A 16,250-nucleotide genomic window follows, 5' to 3' on the forward strand; every position below is an offset into this window, starting at 1 on the left:
CACTGCCACACCCAGAGTCTCTTTCCTGGCAGTTTTATTTTCCCCAACACAGGAAAATTTAACAAAATGAGTTCTTCAGCCCACCCTGACTTACAGCTCCTGTTACACCCCAACTAGGGATTTTTCCCCTTTACCGCTCATTCCTTCCTGTTTCAAGGCTTCCTGCAGGAAGCTTTGGTGCTCTGTTCACTAAGTACCACCACCCAGGGTTCTCTCTCTGGAGGCCCTCCCCATCAGGTTCCTATTGCCTCCCCTCCCAGGGAGTTCTGGCAGCCTACCCCAGGGAACTTCCTGCTGCTCCGACTCACCACAGTGTCTCTCCCATCTAGGCCCAGGTGCCTCTTTTAAATCTAATTGGTTCAGCTGTCCAGTCACAGGCAGACTGGTCCTGCTCCCTCTTAAAGTGGACAGTCACTCTGTGACACTAAGGCCAGGTCTACACTACAAACTTACAGCGGTGTGAAAAATCCACACCCCTGAGTCACAGTTATACTGACCTAACACCCGTTGTAGACAGCGCTGTTGATGGGAGGGCTTCTCCTGTCAACAAAGTTACCACCTCTCATAGAGGTGGATTAACTATGAAGCTCAGCATAGCAGCATCTTTACTAAAGCCCCACCATGCAGCTTTTTAAATGTAGACCTGCCCTAAGGTACTACCTAGCTCTTATATAGCACTTTTCATCTCCAAGATGATCACTATCATTATTCCCATTTTAGAGATGGGGAAACTGAGGCATGGGGAGGGCTATGATTTGCCTAACACCAACCAGCAGGCCAGTGGTGTTGTGATGGGGCCACATAATTACCAAGACAGAAAAGTTATGGTTGTGTAAGATCTGAATGAATCTTGCCCTTAGGTCAGGGGTGGACAAACTTTTTGGGTCAAGGGCCACATCTGGGTGGGGAAATTGCATGCAGGGCTATGAATGTAGGGCTGGTGCACAGGGTTGGGATGCGGGAGGGTGTGCGGTGTGTGTGTGTGTGGGGTGCGGTGTACAGGAAGGGGCTCGGCAAGGGGTTGAGGGCACAGGAGGGGTGCGGAGTGTACGAGGGGGCTGAGGGCAGGGGGTTGAGATGTAGGAGGGGGCTCAGGGCAGGGGGTTGGGGTGCAGAAGGAGTTCGGGGTGCCATCTCTGGCCTGGTGCCACTTACCTTGAGTGGCTCCAGGGTGGCAGCAGTGCACAGCAAGGCTAAGGCAGGCTCCCTGCCTGCCCTGCCTTGTGCCGCTCCCGGAAGTGACTGGTACAATATCCCTGTGGCCCCTGGGGAAGGAGAGGGGGGCAGAGGGCTCCTCGCACTGCCCTTGCCTGTGGATACCTCCCCCAAAGCTCCATTGGCCGCGGTTCCCCGTTCTCGGCCAATGGGAGCTTCAGGGGAGGTACCCGCAGGAGAGGGCAGCGTGTGGAGCCCTCTGCCCCCCCACCCCCAGGGGCTGCAGAGACGTGCCAGCCGCTTCCAGGAGCAGTGCGGGGCCAGGGCAGGCAGGAAGCCTGCCTTAGCCCCGTAGCGCCACAGGGGGTGGCAATCCTGCAGGCAGGATCCAAAGTCCTGATGGGCTGGATCCGGCCTGCGGGTTGTAGTTTGCCCACCCCTGCCTTAGGTGATATTTCCAGCTTACAAGCTAATCATACCAGCAATGCAAAAGCCATCACAGACTCTCATAAGCACTGTTAACTGCTACAGAAGTTTCAGAGTCCAGGATAAACTGCCCTCTCTCACAAACCAAATCCAGTGAATGACTGGATCCTCTGAGAACCCTGGGGGTGGAGTGGGGGGTGGAAATCTTAGGAGGAGGCATGGGAGGAAGTTAATAGAGAAAATCATCCAGAAATAAATGTGGGAGATTCACTATGATTAATCCACTACAACATGAAGCATCATATTATTAGCAAAACATAAAACTGCTTGATGGAATCATAATCTGGGTATCCAAAGAAACCAGGCTCAAATAAATAACAACTATAGCATCACAGCAGCCAGAAACACTCCTACAGGAAGTGGATGCTGACTAGAACTGAACATTGTGGAACTGTATCAAAGAACAAGTAAACTGACAAGTCAGGACAAGAGAACCCTGAAGTTAAGAGAAGACAGAAGGAAGAGTCTGAAGAGATATTGTATGGTCCTTGTTTTTCAACAGTTTGAACTACCCTTTGATCCTTACAAATGATTCTTTCACATCAGGTTTGAAGCACATTGGCAGGGCAGTGTGGGGAAGCTTGCGCTGCTGCTTCTAGTGCTGTATGCATTCTGTACATAAAAGACTTTGGTCTCCAGGGTTATCAATCCAGTACTTTTTGCGGGACACTAAATTCCCTGGAAAAAGATAGCAAAGTTGTTGGTTTGTTTTTTTTAAACGCGACACAGCTTAAGACATACATTTGCAAAAGTTAGGGCCAGAATCTGATCTCATTTTTGTTGGTGTAAATCCAAATTAACTTCATTGACTTCAGTGGAGTTACTCCTGATTTACACCAACACAGCAGAGATTAGAGTCTGGCCTTCAGTCTTCTAGCAGTTAAAATGCAGTCTGGCCTGTCCAAAAGGAATCAATTGAAATTCAGACTGAAGGGGTTTATGCCATGCTACAAATAGAAAAGCCAAACAAAACAAACATCAGAACATTTGAGAGTCAGCAGAATCCTAATGAGAATCTTCCTTTATTAATTCAAGTTTCTTTTAACCCCCTCTTCTTCCAATCTTATTCCCTCTGCAGCCAAGACCATTTAGTACAGATGACAGGTAGACAGTGAAGTGGGAGCACAGGAAACTCTAGTTCTTCCTCTTAGTTGTAGCCAGACAGTGGCAAGTTTCCTATCCTGACATTTGCCCATTCTATAATAACAGCATTGTTATGGTAGATCCTGAGCCATGCATGGTAGGTGGGGGGGGGGGGGGAGAAAATAAAGTATATTCCTATCCCGAACTTCTAGTCGCTCTTAAAATCCTTCTATTTTTCCTGTTTAACCAATATTTCAATGTAGTCCAGATCAAACTAAATCTGGATTACTGCACTGCTCTGTACCTCTGGAGACCTGTATTTAAATCTCAGTCAAACTGCAAGAGATACTTTGGAAAACAAGTATCTTTGGAAAGGAGAATAATTAAAGAAAAAAATCTACCTCATTATTTCCTCCAACCCAGACCAATAGGCTGTGGCATTCCAGGGTGCAATCCAGGCCGGTGAGGGGCTGTCTCATGCCTACCCTGCAACCTTGTGTGTGTTACAGTTAGGGCTGTCAAGCGATGAAAAAAATTAATTGCAATTAATCGCACTGTTAAACAATAAAAGAATATCATTTATTTAAATATTTTCAGATGTTTTCTACATTTTCAAACATATTGATTTCAATTACAACACAGAATACAAAGTGTACAGTGATCTTTTTTATATTTAGAAGTATTTGCATTGTAAAAAAGAAAAGAAATAGTAGTTTTTAATTCACCTAATACAAGTAAAAGTTGAACTTACAAATGTAGAATTATGTACAAAAAAAAACTGCATTCAAAAATAAAACAATGTAAAATTTTAGAGCCTGCAAGTCCACTCAGTCCTACTTCTTGTTCAGCCAATCGCTCAGACAAACAAGTTTGTTTACATTTTCAGGAGATAATGCTGCCCGCTTCTTGTTTACAATGTCACCTGAAAGTGAGAACAGGCGTTCTCATGGCACTATTGTAGCCAACGTTGCAAGATATTTACGTGCCAGATACGCTAAAGATTCATATGTCCCTTCATGCTTCAACCACCATTCCAGAGGATATGCGTCTAAGCTGATGACAGTTTCTGCTTGATAATAATTGAAAGCAGTGAGGACCCACGCTTGCTCATTTTCATTATCTGACTCAGATGCCACCAGCAGAAGGATGATTTTCTTTTTTGGTGGTTCAGGTTCTGTAGTTTCCATATTTGGAGTGTTGTTCTTTTAAGACTTCTGAAAGCATGCTCCACACCTCGTCCCTCTCAGATTTTGGAAGGCACTTCAGATTCTTAAATCTTGGGTCGAGTGTTGTAGCTATCTTTAGAAATCTCACATTGGTTCCTTCTTTGCATTTTGTCAAATCTGCAGTGAAAGTGTTCTTAAAATGAACAACATGTGCTGGGTCATCATCCGAGACTGCTATAACATGAAATATATGGCAGAATGCAAGTAAAACAGAGCAGGGGACATACAATTCTCCCCCAAGGAGTTCAGTCATAAATTTAATTAATGCATTTTTTTTAACGAGCGTCATCAGCATGGAAGCATGTCCTCTAGAATGGTGGCTGAAGTATGAAGGGACATACGAATGTTTAGCATATCTGGCACATAAATACCTTGCAATGCTGGCTACAAAAGTGCCATGCAAAGAGATTGCACTACAGTACTTGTATGAGGTGAATTGAAAAATACTATTTCATTTATTTTTTACAGTGAAAATATTTGTAATAAAAAATATTATTCACTTTGATTTCAATTACAACACAGAATGCAATATATATGAAAATGTAGAAAAACATCCAAGATATTTAATACATTTCAATTGGTATTTTATTGTTTAACAGTGAGATTAAAACTGTGATTAATGCAATTACTTTTTTTAATCACGTTTAATTTTTTTGAGTTAATCATGTGAATTAACTGCGATTAATTGAAAGCCCTAGTACAATGCTTTGCTGCTGAAGCTCTCACCTGGGCTGCTCAGACAGCCTTTCAGCATGCAAGTCATAACCCGGGTATCTGTGTGTAACTGCAGCCTGCCAGCCACACTTGGGTTATACTCTGTCTTTTAACAGCCTGGGTTACTTCTGCAGGGTGACCCCAACAGACTCCCTGTCCCAGACACCCAGAAGTATGTTCTGTACTGTGCAGCCCTCTCCTGAACAGTCCAAGGATATTAGGTCCATTATCTCATTAAGGGAACAATACCCAACAAACTTGCCGCCTTAAATGGAGTTACCCAGAAAACTTAACCACATTGGATTAGTTTTAATTAAGGAATATAACAAGTTTATGTAACTAAAAAGAGACTGTAAGTGAGTACAAGTAATGAGGCATAAAAGTTAGAAATGGTGACAAGAAAAAAGATAAAATGCTTTCTGGGGCCTAATTTAAAACTATACTTGATTCATAGTAAAGTCCTTACCACATTCTTCTAACACCACTAGGGACCAAAAACTTTTCAGGTCAGGACCCCTCCCCCAAAGTCTAATGGCTGTTTCCTTTGTCTTCTGAGGTGCAAAGAGGGAGATTGACAGGGAAAGAGATAACTTGGGATGTTTGCCCCTCACTTTTATAGCTCAGTCCCGCCAAAGTTCTTTTCAGTTGAGAGCAAGGAGATATTAAGTCTGGTGGGGAAAGATGCTTCATGCTATTTTCTTTCATCTGTGTGTGCTGAGATGCAGATTCTTTGTCTTTTCTCACTTCCTGTCTGAGGACTCTGTTTACAGCTTATATAGAAATTGAGGTAGCCACACATCCCTTTGTTTAAGACCTGCTTGACTAGTTGTGTGTAATCGGGGCTATGTGAGTTTGAAGAGGCTCCTTTAACATTTCCTGGGGGGATTTAAATGATACCTCACGAGTCATATTTTATACAAAGATTACTAGAATAATGTGCAGGGTGTGAATACAGGAGTGCATTCAGTTACACAGGGCCCACTATTCTGACATTTTTGGATGTCAATGCATTGTCAGTTCCACCCACAGAATGACTGGTCCATGACTGGTATACAGATACCATTAGTGCCTAGTTATTTATTGCTTCCCATAACCATAGTGTCTGAGATTGTACCTTCTATACTCTTTCAAGCCATGCACTACCCCTCAGTGAGACTACTCTGACTTTGTCCACATAGGGAAAATGAGGTGTGTACATGTTAATTAGCACCTTTTAAAAATATTTCTTATCACACAGCACAGGCAGAAACATTTTGGTTTTGAAATGTGTTGGCTAGTTGTGTATTCCTCATGAGTAATACACACATTATTAAACATCACTGTCTGTCAGAAATTATGACTTGTCTGCAGACTAATTTCAGACATCCTCTGGGCAGGCATCTTGAGAGGAGGTTCACAGCAGTTCAGCTGATGTGTCAGAGGTTTGGAGGTGCACACAGTATCTGAACATTTAGGCTCTATAGCAGAAGTTCTCAAACTGTGGTCCATGAGCTCCATTCAGGTGGTCCGCAGATAGTTCCCTCTTAGGGGCGTGCCTGGGCAGCTGCACACAAGAGAATGAAAGGCCACCCACCTAATTAGTGGAGCCGCACAGGCATGGCTTCAAAAATTAGGTGCCTGGACCCTGGAGAAGACGCACATGTAAGGTGAGGTGGTGCCTTGGGGGGAATAGAGGGGTAGGTGGGAGGGGCCAGTGGGGTGAGAAGAGGGGGTGGGGGGAATTTGGGACGTGCAGGGCTGTGGCAGCCAGAGAAAGAGGCGACTTTCCCCAGCTCCAGGGCTGTGGCTGCTGGGGAGAGACCCCCCCGCCCTCCTAGCCCCAGCTCGGGGGCTGACGTGGGGCGGGAGAGAAGGAGAGACCCTCCTCCTTCCCAGCCCCGCTCGGGGGCTGCCACGGTGGGGGAGAGAGGGCACATCTATCGCATTAGAAAGGTAAGACTACTGATATTGAAATATGGGTAGTGTGCTTTTATTTGTAGAACAAAAAATGTTAATTATTATTGTTATTTTTAATATAGCGCTTGTATCCAAAGCACTTTACAATAGTTAGCTAACAATACAAACAAGATTTGGAAAGATCGTTAAGTGGTCTGCTGAGATCCTCATCAATTTTCAAGTGGTCCGTGAAAAAAAAAGTTTGAGAACCACTGCTCTATAGCATGGAAATACCCTAACATACTGTCTTCCCCACTGTAAACTGAAGGGCTGATAGTCTGTTAACTTGGTCTTGATGAACACTGCCTTCACCAAGATGAAATTCCACCCTCAAAGCTGACCCTGTGGGCCCTGATCCAAATCTCATTGAAATGAACTGGACTCGTTCCACTGACTTTAGTCAGACACTAAGCAAGTCCCTGTCATATGGCTTGTTCAGTATGCTATTAGGAAAGATGAATTGTTGTGACAAAACTCATTTGTAATCAGAAGTGTGGGAAAGCAAATACAATGTACAATGGAAGCGACTGAACACTGATCTTTTTTGACATTTAAATATAAAGGCCATGTTCTGTCCTCTAATGCTCACACAGATATCCCTGCAGGGGTACATTAACATGCTTACTGCCATGAGACACATCTCCCTTCTAAAGATCTAGTGTACATATTCAAGAGTGTTTATAATTTTGGGTCCAGGTCCTTTTAAGAAATCTCAGACTGGTCATCAAAAGTCATTAGTCACTTTTGAAAATCTAAGGGCTTGTCTATATTGGCACTTTACAGCGCTGCAAACTTCTTGCTCAGGGGTGTGAAAAAAACACACCCCTGAGCACTGCAAGTTTCAGCGCTGTAACGTGCCAGTATAGACAGTGCACCAGTGCTGGGAGCTGCGCTCCCAGTGCTGGTAGCTGCGCCCCTCATGCAGGTGGTTTTTTTAGAGTGTGCCAGTGAAGACCTAAGCCCTAAGCCACTGCATTTGAGCTTTACTAATATGTTCCATTCACTTTTTCATTTCCTTTAATAACAACCACCCCCAAACCTCTTTTCATTTGCTTTTCATATTTTTCTTCACTCTCAAAAGTGAATTAATTCATCTAAGTCTGTCAGCCCACAGACACACTTTAAAAATAGCAATGGCCTGGGTTTGACTTGCCCACAACATCTTACTTGTAATGTTTGAAGTAACACTTCTATCTATTTTTGGACCATTTTTGTAATTTGAGTCTAAACATAGCTGCCGCCCTCTAATTACTGCCTACATAGGATGTATGTTTTGTACACAAAGTCATCCGTTTCTCTTTTCTTTGTTATCCACTCCACCCACGCACACACTCACCACAGATGAATGACAAATGTAAAGCAGAACCTCTGTACTTGGTTAGTGGCACTAGAAAGAGGAAGTTCAGTCAGACATGTTAACTTTTGGTTAGTGGCTTCAGTTTGGTAGTGGTGGGACAATACTGTTGCCCCTTTTTCACCTGAGCAGCTAGTCAAAGTTTGGGACCCTGCGGATTTTCTACTCCCAAGTAGACTTTGGGACTAGAATCTGGTATCTTATTGGATGTATTGGATTTGCCAGTGAAACTTTTGTTGGTAAAATTCTGTGAGTCGGTGTGTGAAAAAAACACCTCCCTGACGAACATAAGTTTCACCAGCAATAGTGCTGGTGTGGATAGCACTATGTCAACAGGAGAGGCTCTCCTGCTGACATAGCTAATGTCGGCCACTCATCGAGGGTGGTTTAATTATGCCAGCAGGAGAGCTCTCTCCTGCTGGCAAACAGCAGCTACACGGGAGGCGTTTTTTACCACTACAGCTGTGCTGCTGTAAGGTCCGTAGTGTAGACATAGCCAAAGGTGGAGGGCTTCTGATTAACTGATCCTGACAGTTACATTAACTGAAGAGTTAGTTCACACCCTTCAATCTCAGCAAGGTTTTAACTCTACCCATAAAAAGATTTCAATGAGCTCCAAACAATACTTACAAGATTTGGGTCTGATTCTGGAAATGTGTGTGAATACCTTTACCCCCATGAGTAATCACATTGAAGTCAATGGGACCGTACATACAGGAATATACCGTCATATTGAATCAGATCAGAGTTCTTTAAAGTACTGTGTTTTGTTTCCAACAATGCCAGTATCATAATCTTCAGAGGAAGGTGCAAGAAACCCCGATGGAAAATTATGTTATAACCTGCTCATAGTAGATTTTTTTCTTCTTAATCCCATCATTAAAAGGTTGGTTTATGCCCTGAAGCCTCAGGGTTTGTATTCCTTTTAAAAATAATCCTATCTAGCGTCACTGTGGATGTTCCCATTATCCATACACATCAAATCCTTTTATAAATTCTATTATTAGCCTCAATGAGATCTTGTGGCTGTGAGTTAGCCATAGGCTAGTGTGCACTATGTAAAATGGTGTTTTCTTTAGTGTGTTTTGGTTTCACTAAATGTTCCCTTGATGTATTATGAGAAATGGGAAGTACCTTCTCTATTTGTTATTTTGAACACATCTGTCACTTCTCTCCTTATTCATCTCTTCTCTGAACAAAACAGTCCCCATCTTTATATTCTGTCCTCATGCCGTAATCTGACTCCATGTCTCATTTGCTTGTCTCTGTAACCCCCTTAATTTCTTCTTTACCTTTCTGAGACAGGGTGAACAGAACTGCACACAGTATTCCAGGTGAAGTCATACCATTGATTTTGGCATTACGTTTTCAATTTTTTTTGTCTGCTGCTGCACGTTCACTGGAGATTTTCCTTAAACTGATTACAGCTAATCTAGAACCCGCTGAGGTGTATGAGTAGTTCAAATGATTCCTTCCAGTATGTTATTACCTTATATTCATCAAAGGATTTCATCTGCTGTCACACTGCCCATTCACCTAACTGGTTGGGGGTCTTCTGAAGCTCTCCACACTCTTCTACAGGAAGACTAACCTAGAAGATTTTGTATCTTTTGTAAATTTTTGCCACCTCAGTTGTCACCTCCTTTTCCAGATAATTAATAAATGAGAGAGGGGAAAAGGGAGAAGAGAAGAGAGGGAATAGAACTACTATACAATAACAACAAAACATGGCTGCTGTACAGCTGGAAAAGTGAAACTAACTGAAGGCCCTGATCCTCTTGGTGAGCGGTGTTTGGTGCAATAATGCAGCAGGAGAGAAGCACAAAGGTGGCCTTAAACCACTTCTACACTCCTCCTTTATGCTCCCCCAGTCCTGAGTAGGGTTGCCAGGCATCCAGCTCCATCTCTACTCTGCCTCAGCACTGATGCTGATGTTCTGCCTCCAGCTCCCTGGGCTGCTTTTTCTGGCCCCTCTGGCTCTGGTTGCTGCAGCTCTCCTCCCTGCACAGGTCTGCTCTCTGGGCTGCTTCTGTGGCTCTGCTCCCAGCACTGACCTGCTCCCTGGGCTGCTTCTCTGGTTCTCTCTGGCTGGCATGGCCCTGCTCCCCAACTCAGCTCAGGCCCCTGCTCTCTCCTTAGCTCGGTCCCACTCTGTCTGACCCAGGCAATTCCAGCTCACACAGAGGATGGAACGTCTTTGGCCTCCTGACTCCCTCATTGGTGTGCCTGCCCCGTCAATCAGGCTGACCTGGAGCATGGGCCTCTCCCCAGTCCTCTTGGGGACTGTCCCCTTCCCCTTTCTTTTGGTACTGGGAACTAGTCAACCAAAAACCCCCCACTGAATTTTAGTAAGGGGCCAACAGTCCCCTTACACTCAGATCCCCATTTGTCACAGATATTTTTAGTAAAAGTCAGGGACAGGTTGTGACTTTCTTGATTTTTTCTTTATTGCCCACTCCATGACTTTTACTAAAAATATCTATGACAAAATCTTAGCTTTGCTGATGAACCCAGGAAGCTGAATAGCACATACTGCCTCCTCAGCTGCCCCGGAACCTGCATGGGGCATAATAAACCAAAAACTTCTCCTACCAAACCTGCAACCAGGCGACTGGCGGCAGCATCAATGCCAGGGACTGCCCATGACTAATCATTCACTGGAAATAGATGAGAAAACAGATTATCTGTCTCTGTCTTCAATTATGCTCCTGTGTAGTTCCAAGGAATTTCAAAGCAGGATGATGTGAGAGGTGATGCATCAGAGAGAAAATCATATCTCCATCATGCTGTTTGACAGTCACATGGTTTTTAGTCTGCCACAAGATTGATAGTTCATGTTTACACAGTTTCCATTTTAGGCAAGCAAGCTGGGATAAGGGGCTTATTTGCCAGCAGATCTTTTCTCCCTGTTTTCTCTAATATTCCCCACTCCAGTCCTAGGACTCCTGAGGAATTTGGCTTGCTATGAATATAACACTCAGTTAGAAGAATGGGAGAGCTGAGCTTGGAACGGTTATACAGTCAGGGCTTAGCTAATGTTCACTCCTGACCCAGGGCATACACAGGGTAAATGACGCCAGATTTGCACCTACTACTAGAGTCTGCATTCTGCCTGATGACAGATGCTCTAAATGCCAAGACCAACCTACTCCCAGCCAGTCCTCCCTGAGACTTGAGACATGAAATTCTTGGATGGGGACTCAGACTGTTGGCGCTGCAAAATTATTATTCTGCTCAAAATTTTCAAAGATAGGCACCTCAGCTGTACCCCCAAAATATGTACATCTAGAGTCAATGGTCACAAACAACTGACACCACACTCAGGTTAAACAGCACTTTTATGGCACTCTGACTAGTACCCAGGACCCTTGCTTCCAAAACCACAGGTTTCTACTTCTTCAACTTAAGGCTCTACTATTCTGTAGAAGTACTACTAGAGCTTGTATCATCTAGAGACTGCAGCCTTTACACTGCAGGTAATATAGGCAAATATAGGCAAATAGCAGGTCTGCTATTCCAGAGGTCAGTGGTACATGTGCACTTAGTCACTAAACTAGTGTAAGCCCAAACAGCTAATTTTGCATGCAACTATATCTGGAGAAACAAAAATGGATAATTTTGTACCCAAGTACCCATTTCCCCCCCACAAATCCGTACTGTGGTGTTCAGTAATCACTCCAAGGTGCTTGAAAGATCCTCTTTATTCATTGACCAGTTCCAACAGCTTCTCTACAACAGAACATAGGCTTCTGTAGTACTCTGCCCCAAGTTCCCACCCTGGGAAGCTAAACCACTTAAAGGTACAGTTCCCAACACCAGAATATTGTCTTATGGGATATCAGTTTCACTAGTTCTGAATGAATGCTGTGAACACAAACCGCCATAAAATGCTAAGTACTCTGAAAACAAATCAGGGCCTAGGTATCTCAAACTGGGCACCCAAAATTAGTGGGCACTTGACAGTTTTAGCCTTAATCTGTGTGTCTTAGTTACCCAGCAATAAAATAGGGATAATAATACCACTTCACCTCACCAGGATGTTGTGAAAATAGATTCATTAGTGTGTATGAAACACTCATACTATGGTGAGAGCACCAAAGAAATACCCAGGTAGAAATAATTGTGTGTTCAGAGCAGGGTTTGGATGGTGTGTGTTAAATAAGAAATGTTTAATTCACTGAATAAGGCAGGAGTCCTGAGGGAAACTATGTGACCATGTAACTAAAGACTGTATCATAATGCATGCGCACGGGGGTGTGGGTGGGGGGGAATTATAGTTGTAGAGGAACCTTAATTCTGACATTTCCTAATCTGATTGCTTGACTTTGCCACTTTAATAGTCCTCTTTTAAACAGTTTTTTGTTGTTGTTGTTGTTTTTTAAGACATTACAAAAAACTCTTCAGGTCATCTTCATCATAAGGAAACAAAAAGGACAAAAGCCCAATTTCTCTTCTTTTGCAGAATACTTTTAAATGGTCCTATGCTTGCAAAGACCCAAATAGGAGGCAAAGGCAGCAACTGGAAACTCAAGCATAACCAAACAAGAATCTCAAGGCAACAATACTTCATTGGAAGTGTTCATGTGTTAGACACAAACGCCATTCTGAACTGAATGAGAGCTAAACGGACAGAACAGGAAATGTTGAAGGTTCACCTGCCCAGCTGCAATAATGTCAGATTGTTTTCTGTGTCACAGGAGGGAGCAGTTTCCACTGGGTTGACAGAAAAGACACCATAAAAGTCACTTTAACCATTCATGTCAATGCACTGTTTGTCACACAGGTGCGCGCTGGTAGTTTGGACACAGGACTGGGAAGCAGCAATTCCTGGGTTTTAATTCAGCCTCTGATGCTGACTACTTTTTTGATTTCTGGTAAAGCTTCGAGCTTGATAACACTGCCCTGCAGTTCTGGCTGCCAGCGTCTGAGTAGCAGTGTACACCAAAGTACTGAGCTCCAGCTCCCCCGTGTGGATGCCGTGGGCACAAACTAAGTGGTTTCTAGTCCATGTTAGTGCAATCCTCTTCAAACAGGACTATGAAGAAAAGGAGTACTTGTGGCACCTTAGAGACTAACCAATTTATTTGAGCATAAGCTTTCATGAGCTACAGCTCAGTTCATCGGATGCATAAAAGTGGAAAATGCAGTGAGGATGTTTTTATACACACAGATCATGAAAAAATGGGTGTTTATCACTTCAAAAGGTTTCCTCACGAAACCCATAAGCTCACGAAAGCTTATGCTCAAATAAATTGGTTAGTCTCTAAGGTGCCACAAGTCCTCCTTTTCTTTTTGCGAATACAGACTAACACGGCTGCTACTCTGAAACCAAACAGGACTATGTTAATGCAAACTAGGAACCTCATGCCTGCAGAGTCCAAAGGGGGCGGGGAAGGAAGCGGGGAGTTTACAGCTCAGCACTTACAACTACAGGGGTGTGGATAACAATGTGCACTAGACTCTGGGGCTGTGTACATATAGCCTTAGTCTGTCTTCACTGACAAACAGTGTGTTTTTACTGCAGAATAATTAATGTGCATTAGCTATCCCATTGTAAAAACAGAGGAGTGTTACTGTGCAGTAAACTAGGCAAGGTCAATCCCAGGCCTTCTGACCTCACCTAGCTACCTCAGAGTACACACTACAATGCTTTGCCTCCATTTAGCATTTTACAGCAAGATAACTATCACGTTTGTTAACTTGCTATTCAAAGGTGCTCCCCAACACCTTTTTAAGGAATGAAGAAAAAAACAGACTCTGCCTATTCTCAGGTAAGGGTGTTGTGAGGATCAATTCATGTGAGCAAAGTGATATCTGCCCTGATTCAGCAAAGGGAGTTAAGTGTGTGCTTTGCTCAATCAGGGCCTTGATGGTGAAGAAAAAATAGGTGGGGGAGGGGGGGCCTGCAGGTTTTTAACATGGTTTTTGAATAGGGGTGGGTGGCTTGAAGTACTGGCGCATGTGTGGAGCTGGCAGCATTTGAGTATGGGCAATGGTTTTGTAGGAGGGTGAACTGATGGTATTGCATTTTCGTGCTGTAATTTTAAGTTATTGGCAGAGCACTCAGAGCTTGTGCTTTGTTTATTCTAAATCTAAAATATGACAGATATGCTAATCATCATCAGTACAGACGGCACATTTTACAAAATCCAGTTACCACTATGAAACATCCTGGACATAGGTACTTCATATCTCAACAGTGTCATTGCAAGAAAGTTAGTATGCCAGAGTCTTTGGCCTTAAAGTGGCTGCAGACAGCCAGTGGAGAATTCCCTCTGGGTAGGGACACTAGCCATTAGCATAATTCTCAAGGAAGCACCTCTGCTGCCTTATACACCTGATGCCCTTCCAGTCTCAGCATAAAGGGAAAGAGAAGAGGTGGGTGTGTCAGGGCATTCTGGGGGCAGGGGACGGTGAGAGTGTAGTGGAACAGAGCTCTGCTACGCCTGATCTTCCTCTGGAGTAAGCAAGAGCTACTGCTGTGCAAAAACTGGGAAGCTCTAAGTCTGGAATCTGTAAACAGGTCCCTGCAGCCACCCCTATTCAATGCCTCCAAGCACAGCTCAGATGATTTGGAGAATCATGGCCATTGAACTAATTTGATAGCATTAGATGCTCAAATTATTTTTATCCAGAAGATCAAACAAATTCAGGGCAGACAAATTCAGACTTCTCTTTGCTGCTTGTGCTTGATCTTCCAGTCCTCAAAAGGTAATCCTGGTTTTTTAGAGTCCCTAGCACTCCATGCTGCACTATTTTAAAGTTAGCATTAAAAGTGTGATTTTGTTCCTGGCACTGCCACTGACTTGCTGTGTGACTTTGGACCACGGTACTACAAACCTCAGTTTTCGCCTCCTTGAAATAGAAATAAAAATAATCTTGTTGTGTTGTAAGATTTACTTCATGTTTGTACAGACCAATGGATGAAAGTCTAGATACACAGTTTTCACTTATAGAGTCTACCTATCAGTCTATCTAGATTATGGACAGGTAAACCAAGTAGAATACAAAGGACAAACCAGGTGGACCAAAACTTTGAAAATATTTGTGAATTCAAACTATTTCATAAAACAAAACCCATATTGTTTCCCATGGTGATTCACTTAAAGAATATAGTTCTGGTTCTGCCATCACGCCCACCAGTAACACCTACGCAAGTGAAAGGAGAATCAGACCCCATGTGTTGTTCCATTCAAGGAAGTGTGCTATGCAAATTAATATGGAAAATAAGGAACATAGCATGTATGCTGTTCTTCTATCTCAGAATATAGAGAAACACAGATAAGTGATCAATTGCTGGGGGTAATTGCTTGAATTTGTAGCCCTGCTACTGAAAGTTTATCTATTTCAAGGGCTTCCATCATGGTAGTATCTAGGTACCAAAAATAATACTATTCACTTCTATAGTGCCCTTCAGCCACAGATCTCAAATCACTTTACAAACATTAATGAATTAATCCTCACAACACCCCTGTGAAGTAGGCAAAGATTATCAGTAGTCCCATGTTACAAATGGGAACACTTCCCCTCCCCCACCTCTAGAGTATAATGGATAATGCGTTACAACCTATGGAGCCATTACTATCTGTAAAGTGGCAGTCACCTTGAGTGCCTCCAAGTACCTGGAAAGAGTACCACAGTCCTTTTCTTTCCCTGGCACCCACTGCAGGGTGTCAGCCAAACTTGGGATGTCTTCAGTGGCTTGACCCTCTGGCTGAGTCAAAATCCAAATGAACTCCTCCCAAAGTATTAAAGAGTCTATTTCCCCTCGCGAGGGTCTTCAGCCCCAGCTCTAGGCCCTTTAAATTCAGCCCTTTGTTCAGGCTCCCATATAATCCTTCTTGGGATTTACACCACTTTATCTGTGGCCAGTAGGAGAACCCAGGCCGGCCCACTACTCCAGGTTCCAATCTAGGGATCCTATGAACAGCAGCCACAAATTGCTTACTCCAATTCATCACTGCTATTTCTGTGAGCATTTTCCTACCAGGCCGCTTTATCTCCAGTCCTAACTCAGGACCCAGCATCCTCAGGTTCGTTCCTTCTCTCTCTCTCTCCCCGCACCCTCCTTCAATCTCAGTGTAAGTTCAGCCAGTCATAAACCCTGGCTACTTATCAGGTGCCTTTGGCCAGAAAGAAGCACCCTTCCTCACTCCTCTGGTCCCAGCCAGGAATTTACTGAACTGCTAAGGCCCGACAGGGCCTTTTATCTGAGCCTGCTGGGCACAGATTGGCTGCTTCCGTAAGGCTTCTCTAGGCAGCCCTGGAGGACCCACCTTCGCTGCTCCATTCCTGTC

This window comes from Natator depressus, chromosome 4, assembly GCF_965152275.1.
Source record: "Natator depressus isolate rNatDep1 chromosome 4, rNatDep2.hap1, whole genome shotgun sequence".
NCBI classification, from domain to species: Eukaryota; Metazoa; Chordata; order Testudines; family Cheloniidae; genus Natator; species Natator depressus.